Genomic DNA, 14,776 nt, shown 5'->3' with positions numbered 1-14,776 from the left:
TAGCAAGTAAAACACTGGAATGGTAGTTTTGCAATGGAAGAATGTGCAAAGTAGAAATAAAAATAATGGGGTGCAAAGGAGCAAAATAAATAAATAAATTAAATACAGTTGGGAAAGAGGTAGTTGTTTGGGCTAAATTATAGGTGGGCTATGTACAGGTGCAGTAATCTGTAAGATGCTCTGACAGTTGGTGCTTAAAGCTAGTGAGGGAGATAAGTGTTTCCAGTTTCAGGGATTTTTGTAGTTCGTTCCAGTCATTGGCAGCAGAGAACTGGAAGGAGAGGCGGCCAAAGAAATAATTGGTTTTGGGGGTGACTAGAGATATACCTGCTGGAGCGTGTGCTACAGGTGGGAGATGCTATGGTGACCAGCGAGCTGAGATAAGGGGGACTTTACCTAGCAGGGTCTTGTAGATGACATGGAGCCAGTGGGTTTGGCGACGAGTATGACGCGAGGGCCAGCCAAAGAGAGCGTACAGGTCGCAATGGTGGGTAGTATATGGGGCTTTGGTGACAAAACGGATTGCACTGTGATAGACTGCATCCAATTTGTTGAGTAGGGTATTGGAGGCTATTTTGTAAATGACATCGCCAAAGTCGAGGATTGGTAGGATGGTCAGTTTTACAAGGGTATGTTTGGCAGCATGAGTGAAGGATGCTTTGTTGCGAAATAGGAAGCCAATTCTAGATTTAACTTTGGATTGGAGATGTTTGATATGGGTCTGGAAGGAGAGTTTACAGTCTAACCAGACACCTAAGTATTTGTAGTTGTCCACGTATTCTAAGTCAGAGCCGTCCAGAGTAGTGATGTTGGAAAGGCGGGTAGGTGCAGGTAGCGATCGGTTGAAGAGCATGCATTTAGTTTTACTTGTATTTAAGAGCAATTGGAGGCCACGGAAGGAGAGTTGTATGGCATTGAAGCTTGCCTGGAGGGTTGTTAACACAGTGTCCAAAGAAGGGCCGGAAGTATACAGAATGGTGTCGTCTGCGTAGAGGTGGATCAGGGACTCACCAGCAGCAAGAGCGACCTCATTGATGTATACAGAGAAGAGAGTCGGTCCAAGAATTGAACCCTGTGGCACCCCCTGAACTCTATCAGAGAAGTAGTTGGTGAACCAGGCGAGGCAATCATTTGAGAAACCAAGGCTGTCGAGTCTGCCGATGAGGATGCGGTGGTTGACAGAGTCGAAAGCCTTGGCCAGATCAATGAATACGGCTGCACAGTAATGTTTCTTATCGATGGCGGTTAAGATATCGTTTAGGACCTTGAGCGTGGCTGAGGTGCACCCATGACCAGCTCTGAAACCAGATTGCATAGCAGAGAAGGTATGGTGAGATTCGAAATGGTCGGTAATCTGTTTGTTGACTTGGCTCACACAGGAAGCGGCGCAGGTCCTAATCCAGGCACTTGTCATCTCCCGTCTGGACTACTGCAACTCGCTGTTGGCTGGGCTCCCTGCCTGTGCCATTAAACCCCTACAACTCATCCAGAACGCCGCAGCCCGTCTGGTGTTCAACCTTCCCAAGTTCTCTCACGTCACCCCGCTCCTCCGCTCTCTCCACTGGCTTCCAGTTGAAGCTCGCATCCGCTACAAGACCATGGTGCTTGCCTACGGAGCTGTGAGGGGAACGGCACCTCAGTACCTCCAGGCTCTGATCAGGCCCTACACCCAAACAAGGGCACTGCGTTCATCCACCTCTGGCCTGCTCGCCTCCCTACCACTGAGGAAGTACAGTTCCCGCTCAGCCCAGTCAAAACTGTTCGCTGCTCTGGCCCCCCAATGGTGGAACAAGCCCCCTCACGACGCCAGGACAGCGAAGTCAATCACCACCTTCCGGAGACACCTGAAACCCCACCTCTTTAAGGAATACCTAGGATAGGATAAGTAATCCTTCTCACCCCCCCCCCTTTTAAGATTTAGATGCACTATTGTAAAGTGACTGTTCCACTGGATGTCATAAGGTGAATGCACCAATTTGTAAGTCGCTCTGGATAAGAGCGTCTGCTAAATTACTTAAATGTAAATGTAAATGTAAGACCTTAGAAAGGCATGGTAGGATAGATATAGGTCTGTAGCAGTTTGGGTCAAGAGTGTCCCCCCCCTTTGAAGAGGGGGATGACCCCAGCTGCTTTCCAATCTTTGGGAATCTCAGACGACACGAAAGAGAGGTTGAACAGGCTAGTAATAGGGGTGGCAACAATTTCGGCAGATAATTTTAGAAAGAAAGGGTCCAGATTGTCTAGCCCAGCTGATTTGTAGGGGTCCAGATTTTTCAGCTCTTTCAGAACATCAGCTGAATGGATTTGGGAGAAGGAGAAATGGGGAAGGCTTGGGCGAGTTGCTGTTGGGGGTGCAGTGCTGTTGACCTGGGTAGGAGTAGCCAGGTAGAAAGCATGGCCAGCCGTAGAAAAATGCTTATTGAAATTCTCAATTATGGTGGATTTATCAGTGGTGACAGTGTTTCCTATCTTCAGTGCAGTGGGCAGCTGGGAGGAGGTGTTCTTATTCTCCATGGACTTTACAGTGTCCCAGAACTTTTTTGAGTTAGTGTTGCAGGAAGCAAATTTCTGCTTGAAAAAGCTAGCCTTGGCTTTTCTAACTGCCTGTGTATAACGGTTTCTAGCTTCCCTGAACAACTGCATATCACGGGGGCTGTTCGATGCTAATGCAGAACGCCATAGGATGTTTTTGTGTTGGTTAAGGGCAGTCAGGTCTGGGGAGAACCAAGGGCTGGCTATATCTGTTCCTGGTTCTAAATTTCTTGAATGGGGCATGTTTATTTAAGATGGTTAGGAAGGCATTTAAAAAAAATATCCAGGCATCCTCTACTGACGGGATGAGATTAATATCCTTCCAGGATACCCCGGCCAGATCGATTAGAAAGGCCTGCTCGCTGAAGTGTTTCAGGGAGCGTTTTACAGTGATGAGTGGAGGTCGTTTGACCGCTGACCCATTACGGATGCAGGCAATGAGGCAGTGATCGCTGAGATCTTGGTTGAAGACAGCAGAGGTGTATTTAGAGGGGAAGTTGGTTAGGATGATATCTATGAGGGTGCCCGTGTTTAAGGCTTTGGGGGGGTACCTGGAAGGTTCATTGATAATTTGAGTGAGATTGAGGGCATCAAGTTTAGATTGTAGGATGGCTGGGGTGTTAAGCATGTTCCAGTTTAGGTCGCCTAGCAGCACGAGCTCTGAAGATAGATGGGGGGCAATCAGTTCACATATGGTGTCCAGAGCACAGCTGGGGGCAGAGGGTGGTCTATAGCAGGCGGCAACGGTGAGAGACTTGTTTTTAGAGAGGTGGATTTTTAAAAGTAGAAGTTCAAATTGTTTGGGTACAGACCTGGATAGTAGGACAGAACTCTGCAGGCTATCTTTGCAGTAGATTGCAACACCGCCCCTTTGGCAGTTCTATCTTGTCTGAAAATGTTGTAATTTGGAATTAAAATTTCAGAATTTTTGGTGGTCTTCCTAAGCCAGGATTCAGACACAGCTAGAACATCCGGGTTGGCAGAGTGTGCTAAAGCAGTGAATAGAACAAACTTAGGGAGGAGGCTTCTAATGTTAACATGCATGAAACCAAGGCTATTACGGTTACAGAAGTCATCAAAAGAGAGCGCCTGGGGAATAGGAGTGGAGCTAGGAACTGCAGGGCCTGGATTCACCTCTACATCGCCAGAGGAACATGTACAGACAAAGGTATGGTAGGATGTGAATACTGTGGAGGTAAACCTAGGTATTGAGTGATGAAGGGAGAGATATTGTCTCTAGAAACATCATTGAAACCAGGAGATGTCATTGCAAGTGTGGGTGGTGGAACTAATAAATTGGATAAGGTATAGTGAGCAGGACTAGAGGCTCTACAGTGAAATAAGCCAATAAACACTAACCAGAACAGCAATGGACAAGACATATTGACATTAAGGAGAAGCATCCTTAGTCGAGTGATCAAAAGAGTCCAGTGAGTGGAGTGGTTGGTTTGGGGGTCACGGCGATTTAGACAGCTAGCCAGGACATCGGTAGCAAGCTAGCATAGGATGGAGGTCTGTTGTTAGCCACCTCTTGCGTTCCGTCAGTAGATTAGTGGGGTTCCGTGTGGTAGAGGGGATTAGTCCAAATCACACAACAACAAAAATAAAATAAAAACAATAGATATAGTTATAGAGGCCCAAGAAGAAACATAATAATAATAAAAATAAATAAATTGTCCGATTGTCTATTCTGAGAGCAGCCGGTAAGACAGCTAACGGTTAGCAGGCCGCAGATGGGCGTTCAGGTAACGTCGCGACGGAGGAGCCAGCCGGATCTCCTTCGGGTAGATAACGTCGGCAGTCCAGTTGTGAAGGCCCGGTGGGGCTCCACGTAGGCAGTAAAACGGGTCCGGATAGGTGACTGCAGCCCAGGAGTGATTGACAGAGCTCAGGAGTGATTGACGGAGCTGGCTAGCTCCGGAGTAATTGATGTTTGCTCCGGAATCGACGAGAGCAGATAGACACACGGATAGCAGCTAGCTAGCTGTGAGATCCAGGAATGAATGTCCAGAGAGCAAATCCAAGGACATGGAGAGAAAAAATGGTCCGGTATGTTCCGTTCCGAGCCGCGCTGCGCCGTACAAAACTGGCGATAGATTTTCGAGCTAAAGGATAGCTGATGACCACAAACCGTGGTTAGCTGAATACTAACGATTTGCCAGTAAAGAAGCTAACTAGCTTCTGAACTAGCTTCTGATTAGCTTCTAGCTAGCTCCTGGCTAGCTTCTGGTTAGTTTCTGGCTAGCTTCTTGGAGTTTCTGGCTAGCTTCTGGCTAGCTTCTTGGAGGATTGCAGATTTGAGGTAAATAATACTTATTTATAAATATAAATTGGTGAGGCGGGTTGCAGGAGAGTGTTTTGAAGATGAGTTGATGGAAAATAAAAATAAAATGTACGTGAAAAAAAGTTGTAAATATATATATATACAGGACACGACAAGACGAGGACAAAAGACGTCTGAACTGCTATGCCATCTCGGGCAATATGATAACTAAATAACTAATGTCACCTAAAGTTGAGCTGAAATAACTAATGTCACCTAAAGTTGAACTGAAATAAGTAATGTAACCTAAAGTTGAACTGAAATAAGTAATGTAACCTAAAGTTGAACTGAAATAAGTAATGTCACGGGGGTTGTGATATTACAGAATGCTCAGATAGAAATATAATGTTCAGAACAAACATTATTCCTCAGCATGGAAAATATAGTCAATTGTACACTCTGTACTGTACATTTCTATCTATGATATCCTGAACCTTTCACCTGTATGAATGATCCCCCTGGAAGGAAACGGTACAGAACGTAATCAACCCAATGAACGGATGTCGTGCATCATTGTAACACGTGAAGCAGCTGAGAAAGAAACGTGTTAAGCTGCTTTAGGAGCAGGTTTATTAAGCTAAACGGGGAGCTCCAATCCCATTCTGAGGATATTAACAAACACGGCTTACACAATTTACACCGTTTCCCATGAGAACCTACATGAGGGCGGGCTAACCCCAACAGTTGACCAATCACAATGAGGCTACCTTTGAGGCTAATGACACTAATTTGTCATTCAGTCTGAGGTGCATGGGACTATAGACCAATAGCCATTCTCAGGAAGATTTAATGAGGGAGTTTCTTTAAACATGCAGATTCTCAATCATAGATTTCTCTAAAGGTTCAAGTTTCTCACACACACGAAGGAAAAATCCCACACCTGAACAAATTTTCACACACAAACAATTGATCTTCAGTAAAATGGTTATTTACCCTCTCAATAGAGAAACAAGGCAGGACTGCACACACACACACACACACACACACAACACACACACACACACACACACACACACACACACACACACACACACACACACACAAACAACACACAGAGCCAGTGTCCATCAACACCGTGGCACCTTGACAGCGGTGGTAGACACCCCGGTCCTTGTCCTTTGAAAGTTTAGTACATTTCTAGGGACAAGACACACACACTGCCTGTCGCTGCACAGCTTTCTCACTAGTTGTTTAATGTCAGGCATCTTCCCTAATGCTCCACTTATAATCTCTACTTAATGTGTGGTCATACCGGCTCCCAAAATCAAAACGTGCCTCCGCATAAACACCCCGTTTTTCAAAGTCATGAAGCTGCAGCCTTTGGGGTGAATCACATCTTTCTAATCGAGGAGTAATTCTTCAGCCCGGCGCTGCTTGGCGAGACACACCATTAGGTAAAGAGGGCTTCTTTTCCATCTGGCCTAACTGTGGATGTCTGATGTATCACACCTCGTCCCAGACAAACGCTGCCATAAGGTTACAACAAGGCCCTCAGTGTCTGGACAATGTCCACAGCCATAGTGCTTTTGCATTCCAAATAACATTTTCTCTCCAATAAGTGAATTCATATTTGTGTCTGAGTGCTGTAAAAATAAACTCCAGGGAGCTGGTTAGTTCAATTATCATGTTGTTTTAGCAAATGGATTCACTGAGTCTTTTCCAGAGAAACTATGTCCCAAATGGCACCCTATTCCCTACATAAACCACTCATTTTAATTAGAGCCCTATAGGCCCTGGTCAAAGGTAGTGCACTATGTAGGGAATAGGATGCCATTTGGGATGCAAACATACTTCCAAATGGCAACAGAGCTACTACTCAGAGCTAACGCTAAATGGAGAGAGGTCCACAAAATGATTCAGCATTTAATAATAATATGTTCTGAAATTAACCATATTTCAGTTCCAGTTCATGAACGTGTCATAGTCGAGATAGATTACAATTTGATATGTAGATTTGTGTCCTTGGCTAGGACTGGGTGTCCTTAGAGTATCTGTAGAATCTGAATCCAAAATAGCCCTTGGGCAAATTATTTTACAATTCCCATGGTTCCCCTGGTTTTGAAAAATCTATTTTCAGGGTTTTTAAGAGAGCCGGTAGGTCACCTCGTTTCTTTCCACTATGCATCTTAAAAAGGTTTAGCTTGGATCTAAGTTCTACTGTGCATCTTGTAGTTATATTGCAGTATGATCATTAAGGCAATATAACCAGACTCTGGTCAATCAAGTCTGAGACCACTGTGGTCATTTAGATAATCAAGTTATAATAAAGAGGCATCCTAAAATCAGCCCTACAGTCAAATGACAAGAAGCACGTTTCAGAATGTGTATAGATGCAGAGACCTCCCTGGATAGAATGTGGTCACCATGCTGCTGAGATGTCTAATACAAGGAGTGCTAAGAATCGCCTAGAACCTCCTGGACAAGTTCAACTTCAACTTTAACACTAGAGGTCACCTCAAGTGAAAATGATTTTTTTTTGTCTTTGGCATTTTCTCAGATCCTCATGTATATTCATGAATATCATGTATATTCAACTTCAAAATTAAGAAGTGAAGTAATGTCCTACTTGTCAGTTGATTCATATAATCATGTAACTGGACTATATAGAGGCCTTGCGGCCTGATGTCCCAGTAGTGATGAAAAGGGATGAGGCGAGTTATAGCGCCGTCGACAAGGCACCTTTTAAAGGTAATGTTTCCGCCGTTCACGGAGATCACATTCAAGGTAAAACGCTGCAGATGATCAATCAGACATTACCTTTAAATGTCAACAAAGCGCCTTGGATTGAATTCTGGCCTCAGTAAGCCAGTTTGTAAGAAACAGATGTTTTTAAACTTGGCTCCTTTGCTACTGATGTTCATTTGTCTTTATCAGCTTGTCATTGCCTCTGATTACCTCTCACTATAACAACCTGTATGACCAGACATACATTTCCAGATACTCATTCAAACAATTTCATCAACATACTCAAACAGTGATCTATTTCCCCCAAAACCGTTCAGTTCCGCTCGATTGAATGGTAATGTTCACATGTTCGTGGGGACCTCATTCGCTGTAAACTAAACAATGCATATGTTGGCTATATCGGAAATAACATTTCACTCTGAAATGATTGATTGAATGAAGCCTGTGATATCATTATCAGCCATGCATCACATCTCATATTTCCAAGTGTTACGGAGAAGATTGAATGACCAAAGAGAGTAAAAGAACAGGACAATGTAATTCTGGGTGCTGATCCAGATAGATAGCTATCAGACACCATCAACCTTCTGGACTATGTTTCATGTAGATTGTTCTTGAAGACAAAGCTTCCTTTGAACACACAATGGAGGATGGTAAAGATCCCTATTATAATCAGGCTGCGTTCAGGGAAAACAGAGCTGCCTAATTCTGCCAGTAAAGTTTCTGATTTCTCCCCACGAGATGCATGATCTTCTTGGCTATCATAGTCACCAACATGAATATTAATATTGACTAGTAGTGTGGTTGAAATTGCATTAGTTGTAGTATTGGCAACGCATTTTATAGTCCTGATTGAAAATCATTATTGGACTCCAATGTCGAATCAAAATCCGCAGACATAAACATCTGACAGTCAGAATAAAGTTCAGTATTTGTTGTGAAATCAACCAGATGAATTGCATGAGGTTCATGTCAATATAGGCCAAATGGGCAAATGTGACAGACACTGTCAGGAGAGATAAACAGAACACAGATATCCCTGGATACAAAGGCAACTTCATAAGTTAACTGCCCGAGGTATCTACATTGGTGGTGTCCTAGAGTTTCAGGATATTGAGATGAAAATCTATTTCTAGTCTACCCATTTGACATTCCCTTAGTTCCCTTAGGCCGACCACCATGGAACAATCAATGCATTGGCATACGCAATGCATTTACAACTGCGACATGGCCAAGATAAAGCAAGGCAGTGCGACACAAACAACAACACAGAGTTTACATATGGAATAAACAAACATACAGTCAATAATACAATAGAAAAAGTATATAGAAAGTGTGTGCAAATGAGGTAGGATAAGGGAGGTAAGGCAATAAATAGGCCATAGTGGCGAAATAATTACAATATAGCAATTAAACACTGGCGTGATAGATGTGCAGAAGATGAATGTGCAAGTAGAGATACTGGGGTGCAAAGGAGCTAAATAAATAAAATGCATAACAATATGGGGATGAGGTAGTTGGGTGGGCTATTTTCAGTGATCTGTGAGCTGCTCTGACAGCTGGTGCTTAAAGTTAGTGAGGGAGATATGAGCCTCCAGCTTCAGTGATTTTTGCCGTTAGCTCCAGTCATTGGCAGCAGAGACTTGGAAGGAAAGGCGGCCAAAGGAGGAATTGATTTTGGGGTGACCAGTGAAATATACCTGCTGGAGCGCGTGCTACGGGTGGGTGCTGCTATGGTGACCAGTGAGCTGAGATAAGGTGGGGCTTTACCTAGCAAGGACTTATAGATGACCTGGAGCCAGTGGGTTTGGCGACAAATATGAAGTGAGAGCCAACCAAGGAGAGCATACAGGTCGCAGTGGTGGGTGGTATATGGGGCTTTGGTGATAAAACGGATGGCACTGTGATAAACTGCATCCAATTTGCTGAGTAGAGTGTTGGAGGCTATTTTGTAAATTACATTGCCGAAGTCAAGGGTCGGTAGGATAGTCAGTTTCACGAGGGTATGTTTGACAGTATGAGTGAAGGAGGCTTTGTTGCAAAATAGGAAGCTGATTCTAGATTTAATTTTGGATTTAAGTGTGCGGTGTATGTTTGTGTGTGTGTGCGGTGTGTGTATGTGCGCGTTTTCGTGAATGAACGTATGTGTGAAATGAGGGATAGTTGTCGTTCGTTGGTATTCAATTACCCTTATAGACGGGCCATAAAAGCAGATAAATGCATAGCCTGTATGTACTGTATGTACTGCTACGGCCCTGTGTCATCCTGCTGTACAGTAGCCATGTGTCCCACAGTGTGAAATAAACAACAGAGACAAACCTTCACAGGTGATGATCACTTTATTGTTCAGTTGCACACAAGGTCCAACCAAAATGTGACATTCCGCTTTAACCCCAATATTAATATAGAGCACCATTCATTCGTATTGGGCGGCAGATAGCCTAGTGGTTAGAGCGTTGGACCAGTGACCGAACGGTTACCCCGTGCTGACAAGGTAAGGCTCTGTCGTTCTGCTCCTGAACAAGGCAGTTAACCCACTGTTCCTAGGCTGTCATTGTAAATAAGAATGTGTTGTTAACTGACTTGCCTAGTTAAATAAATAAATATGGGACCTACAGACGTCCCCTGCCATATGTTAAAACATAAATACTATCAGCTCTGCTACACAGCTACAGAGACACTGTGGGACTGTGTATGAGTATGTGTGTGTGTACAGTGCCTTGCGAAAGTATTCGGCCCCCTTGAACAAGTGGGACACAATCATGAAGTGGAACGACATTTATTGGATATTTCAAACTTTTTTAACAAATCAAAACTGAAAAATTGGGCGTGCAAAATTATTCAGCCCCTTTACTTTCAGTGCAGCCAACTCTCTCCAGAGGTTCAGTGAGGATCTCTGAATGATCCAATGTTGACCTAAATGACTAATGATTATAAATACAATCCAACAGTGTGTAATCAAGTCTCAGTATAAATGCACCTGCACTGTGATAGTCTCAGAGGTCCGTTAAAAGCGCAGAGAGCATCATGAAGAACAAGGAACACACCAGGCAGGTCCGAGATACTGTTGTGAAGAAGTTTAAAGCCGGATTTGGATACAAAAAGATTTACCAAGCTTTAAACATCCCAAGGAGCACTGTGCAAGCGATAATATTGAAATGGAAGGAGTATCAGACCACTGCAAATCTACCAAGACCTGGCCGTCCCTCTAAACTTTCAGGAGAAGACTGATCAGAGATGCAGCCAAGAGGCCCATGATCACTCTGGATGAACTGCCGAGATCTACAGCTGAGGTGGGAGACTCTGTCCATAGGACAACAATCAGTCGTATATTGCACAAATCTGGCCTTTATGGAAGAGTGGCAAGAAGAAAGCCATTTCTTAAAGATATCCATAAAAAGTGTGGTTTAAAGTTTGCCACAAGCCACCTGGGAGACACACCAAACATGTGGAAGAAGGTGCTCTGGTCAGATGAAACCAAAATGTAACTTTTTGGCAACAATGCAAAATGTTATGTTTGGCGTAAAAGCAACACAGCACATCACCCTGAACACACCATCCCCACTGTCAAACATGGTGGTGGCAGCATCATGGTTTGGGCCTGCTTTTCTTCAGCAGGGACAGGGAAGATGATCCAAAACATAAAGCAACATCTACAATGGAATGGTTCAAAAATAAACATATCCAGGTGTTAGAATGGCCAAGTCAAAGTCCAGACCTGAATCCAATCGAGAATCTGTGGAAAGAACTGAAAACTGCTGTTCACAAATGCTCTCCATCCAACCTCACTGAGCTCGAGCTGTTTTGCAAGGAGGAATGGGAAAACATTTGAGTCTCTCTATGTGCAAAACTGATAGAGACATACCCCAAGCGACTTACAGCTGCAATCGCAGCAAACGGTGGCGATAACAAAGTATTAACTTAAGGGGGCTGAATAATTTTGCACTCCCAATTTTTCAGTTTTTGATTTGTTAAAAAAGTTTGAAATATCCAATAAATGTCGTTCCACTTCATGATTGTGTCCCACTTGTTGTTGATTCTTCACAAAAAAAATACAGTTTTATATCTTTATGTTTGAAGCTCAAGGGGGCCGAATACTTTCGCAAGGCACTGGACATGTGTAAATTCACAATTTCTAGAAATGCCTGTTCGTCTTCCGGTAATCGTTGCATCAAGTCAGGTGCGGTAGTAGGTTATGCATAACCCATAACAAGATGGTAGGTTATGCACAACCCATAATAAGATGGTAGGTTATGCACAACCCATAACAAGATGGTAGGTTATGCACAACCCATAATAAGATGGTAGGTTATGCACAACCCATAATAAGATGGTAGGTTATGCATAACCCATAATAAGATGGTAGGTTATGCACAACCCATAATAAGATGGTAGGTTATGCATAACCCATAATAAGATGGTAGGTTATGCACAACCCATAATAAGATGGTAGGTTATGCACAACCCATAATAAGATGGTAGGTTATGCACAACCCATAATAAGATGGTAGGTTATGCACAACCCATAATAAGATGGTAGGTTATGCACAACCCATAATAAGATGGTAGGTTATGCACAACCCATAATAAGATGGTAGGTTATGCATAACCCATAATAAGATGGTAGGTTATGCACAACCCATAATAAGATGGTAGGTTATGCATAACCCATAATAAGATGACGTTGGGCCCTGGCACTAACTATTATTTACACACCTTCAAGAATCAGAGGGGCTGCACAGTAGAACGTGCAGGCAGACCCATCATTCATTGACAAGGACAAAATTCCCACTGTCAGAAAGAAAAAGCAAGAGAGAGAGACAGACAGAACGAGAGAGAGAGAGAGAGAGAGAGAGAGAGAGAGAGAGAGAGAGAGAGAGAGAGAGAGAGAGAGAGAGAGAGAGAGAGAGAGAGAGAGAGAGAGAGAGAGAGAGAGAGAGAGAGAGAGAGAGAGAGAGAGAGAGAGAGAAAGAGGTGGGCCTGGCTTACTGCCTGATTGACTGATAAGCATCTACCTGAGAGGCCCTGAGGCATCGTGTAGAGCACGTACATGTACAACATTGTACAGGAACACACACACGTATGGACTCACTGATAGCAAACTACACATCCTGGGTGTGGTTTTGACAGAGCTGTTTGTAAATTCTACAAACACACAAACACACACACACTAACACAAACACACACACACACACACACAAACACACAAACACACACATACACACCCACGCACAAACACACAAACACACACACACTAACACACACACCCACGCACAAACACACAAACACACACCCATGCACAAACACACACACCCATGTACAGATACACACACACACACACACGCAAACACACACACGCACCAACGCACAAACACACACACCCACCCACCCACCACTTCGCCAACTCCAAAAGGTCAGTCATCTAAAACCCAGCGCGTTGAGTCACTCTTAGCTGGAACCTTTTCATATTTTAGAGTGAAAAAAATACTGAAATGAAAATCATTGGTCATAATTTCCCCCTGGTTGGACAGAATGGGAGCTCTGTGGCCAACCGGATGGCAGTGGATCAAACGCTGCGGCGTCGGGGTTGGGAGCAACGATGACATTCCCGACGTTCCTGCCAAGCGGGGAGGACCTGGAGAGGTTGAGGTGGTGTAGCCAGTCAGAATACTGAGCACTGGAGTGAAATGGGACTGTCAGAGTGACATATGACAGAGAGAGAGAGAGATAGATAGAGAGAGAGAGAGAGACAGAGAGAGAGAGAGAGACAGAGAGAGAGAGAGAGAGAGAGAGAGAGAGAGAGAGAGAGAGAGAGAGAGAGAGAGAGAGAGAGAGAGAGAGAGAGAGAGAGAGAGAGAGAGAGAGAGAGAGAGAGAGAGAGAGAGAGAGAGAGAGAGAGAGAGAGAGAGAGAGAGAGTGTGTGAGTGTGTGTGTGTGTGTGTGTGTGTGTGTGTGTGTGTGTGTGTGTGTGTGTGTGTGTGTGTGTGTGTGTGTGTGTGTGTGTGTGTGTGTGTGTGTGTGTGTGTGTGTGTGAGTTAGTATAAGTGTGTGTGCATGTTATGTGTGTGTTCGAGTGTCAGTGTGCGTGACTGTGTAGAGCAAAAATATAATACAAGGGTCAACTCAGATAGTCCCTGTAGCCATTCTGTTAGCTATTTAGCAGTCTGATGGCTTGTGGATAGAAGCTGTTCAGGAGCCTGGTGTCAGACTTGATATACTGGCACCGCTTGCCGTGCGGCAGCAGAGAGAACAGTCTATGGCTTGGGTGGCTGGAGTTGAATGACTCCTGATAGAGAGGTCCTGGATGGCAGAGAGCTTTGCCCCAGTGATGTACTGGGTTGTCCGCACCACCATCTGTATCTCCATGCAATCGAGAGTAGTGCTGTTGCCATGTCAAGCATTGATCGAGCCAGTCAAGATGCTCTCATTGGTCCAGCTGTAGAACTTTTTGAGGATTTGAGGGACAATGCCAAACCTTCTCAACTTCCTGAGGGGGATAATGCGCTGTCCTTAGTGATGTAGACACCAAGGAACTTGAAGCTCTCGATCCGCTCCACTGCAGCCCATCATTGTGGATGGGGGTGTGCTCGCCCACCGTTTCCTGGAGTCCACGATCAGCCCCTTGGTCTTACTGATGCTGAGGGACAGGTTGTTGTCCTGCAACACACTGCCAGGTCCCGGAGCGATTTGTCAACAAAAATAATATTTTTGTAAAAACTGAACATTTGCTATCTAACTGAGAGTCTCCTCATTGAAAACATCTGAAGTTCTTCAAAGGTAAATTATTTTATTTGAATGCTTTTCTGGTTTTTGTGAAAATGTTGCATGCTGAATGCCAGGCTTAATCCTATGCTAGGCTATCAATACTGTTACACAAATACTTGTTTAGCTATGGTTCAAAAGCATATTTTGAAAATCTGAGATGACAGTGTTGTTAACAAAAGGCTAAGCTTGAGAGCAAATAGATTTATTTAATTTCATATGCGATTTTCATGAATAGTTAACGTTGCGTTATGCTAATGAGCTTGCGGATAGATTTACACAATCCTGGATACAGGTTTTTTTCATAACTAAACGTGACGCAGAAAACGGAGCGATTTGTCCTAAACAAATAATCTTTCAGGAAAAAACAGAACATTTGCTATCTAACTGAGAGTCTCCTCATTGAAAACATCCGAAGTTCTTCAAAGGTAAATTATTTTATTTGAATGCTTTTCTGGTTTTTGTGAAAATGTT

General features: G+C 43.8%; 1 long non-coding RNA gene across 1 annotated transcript in view; it reads left to right on the top strand.

Annotated features, from left to right (window-relative positions):
- Positions 1–11,175: 11,175 nt before the first annotated feature.
- LOC127929215 (uncharacterized) overlaps positions 11,176–14,776 on the top strand; it is a 126,874-nt gene continuing 123,273 nt past the window's right edge. Inside the window, exon 1 of the long non-coding RNA XR_008133925.1 lies at positions 11,176–11,790. This is a non-coding gene — a long non-coding RNA (uncharacterized LOC127929215). The remainder of the gene's footprint in view (positions 11,791–14,776) is intronic.

This window comes from Oncorhynchus keta, unplaced genomic scaffold (assembly GCF_023373465.1).
Source record: "Oncorhynchus keta strain PuntledgeMale-10-30-2019 unplaced genomic scaffold, Oket_V2 Un_scaffold_5814_pilon_pilon, whole genome shotgun sequence".
Lineage (NCBI taxonomy): Eukaryota > Metazoa > Chordata > Actinopteri > Salmoniformes > Salmonidae > Oncorhynchus > Oncorhynchus keta.
The sequence above is the reverse complement of the archived record's forward strand: the minus strand, read 5'-3'. Positions and strand labels throughout refer to the sequence as shown.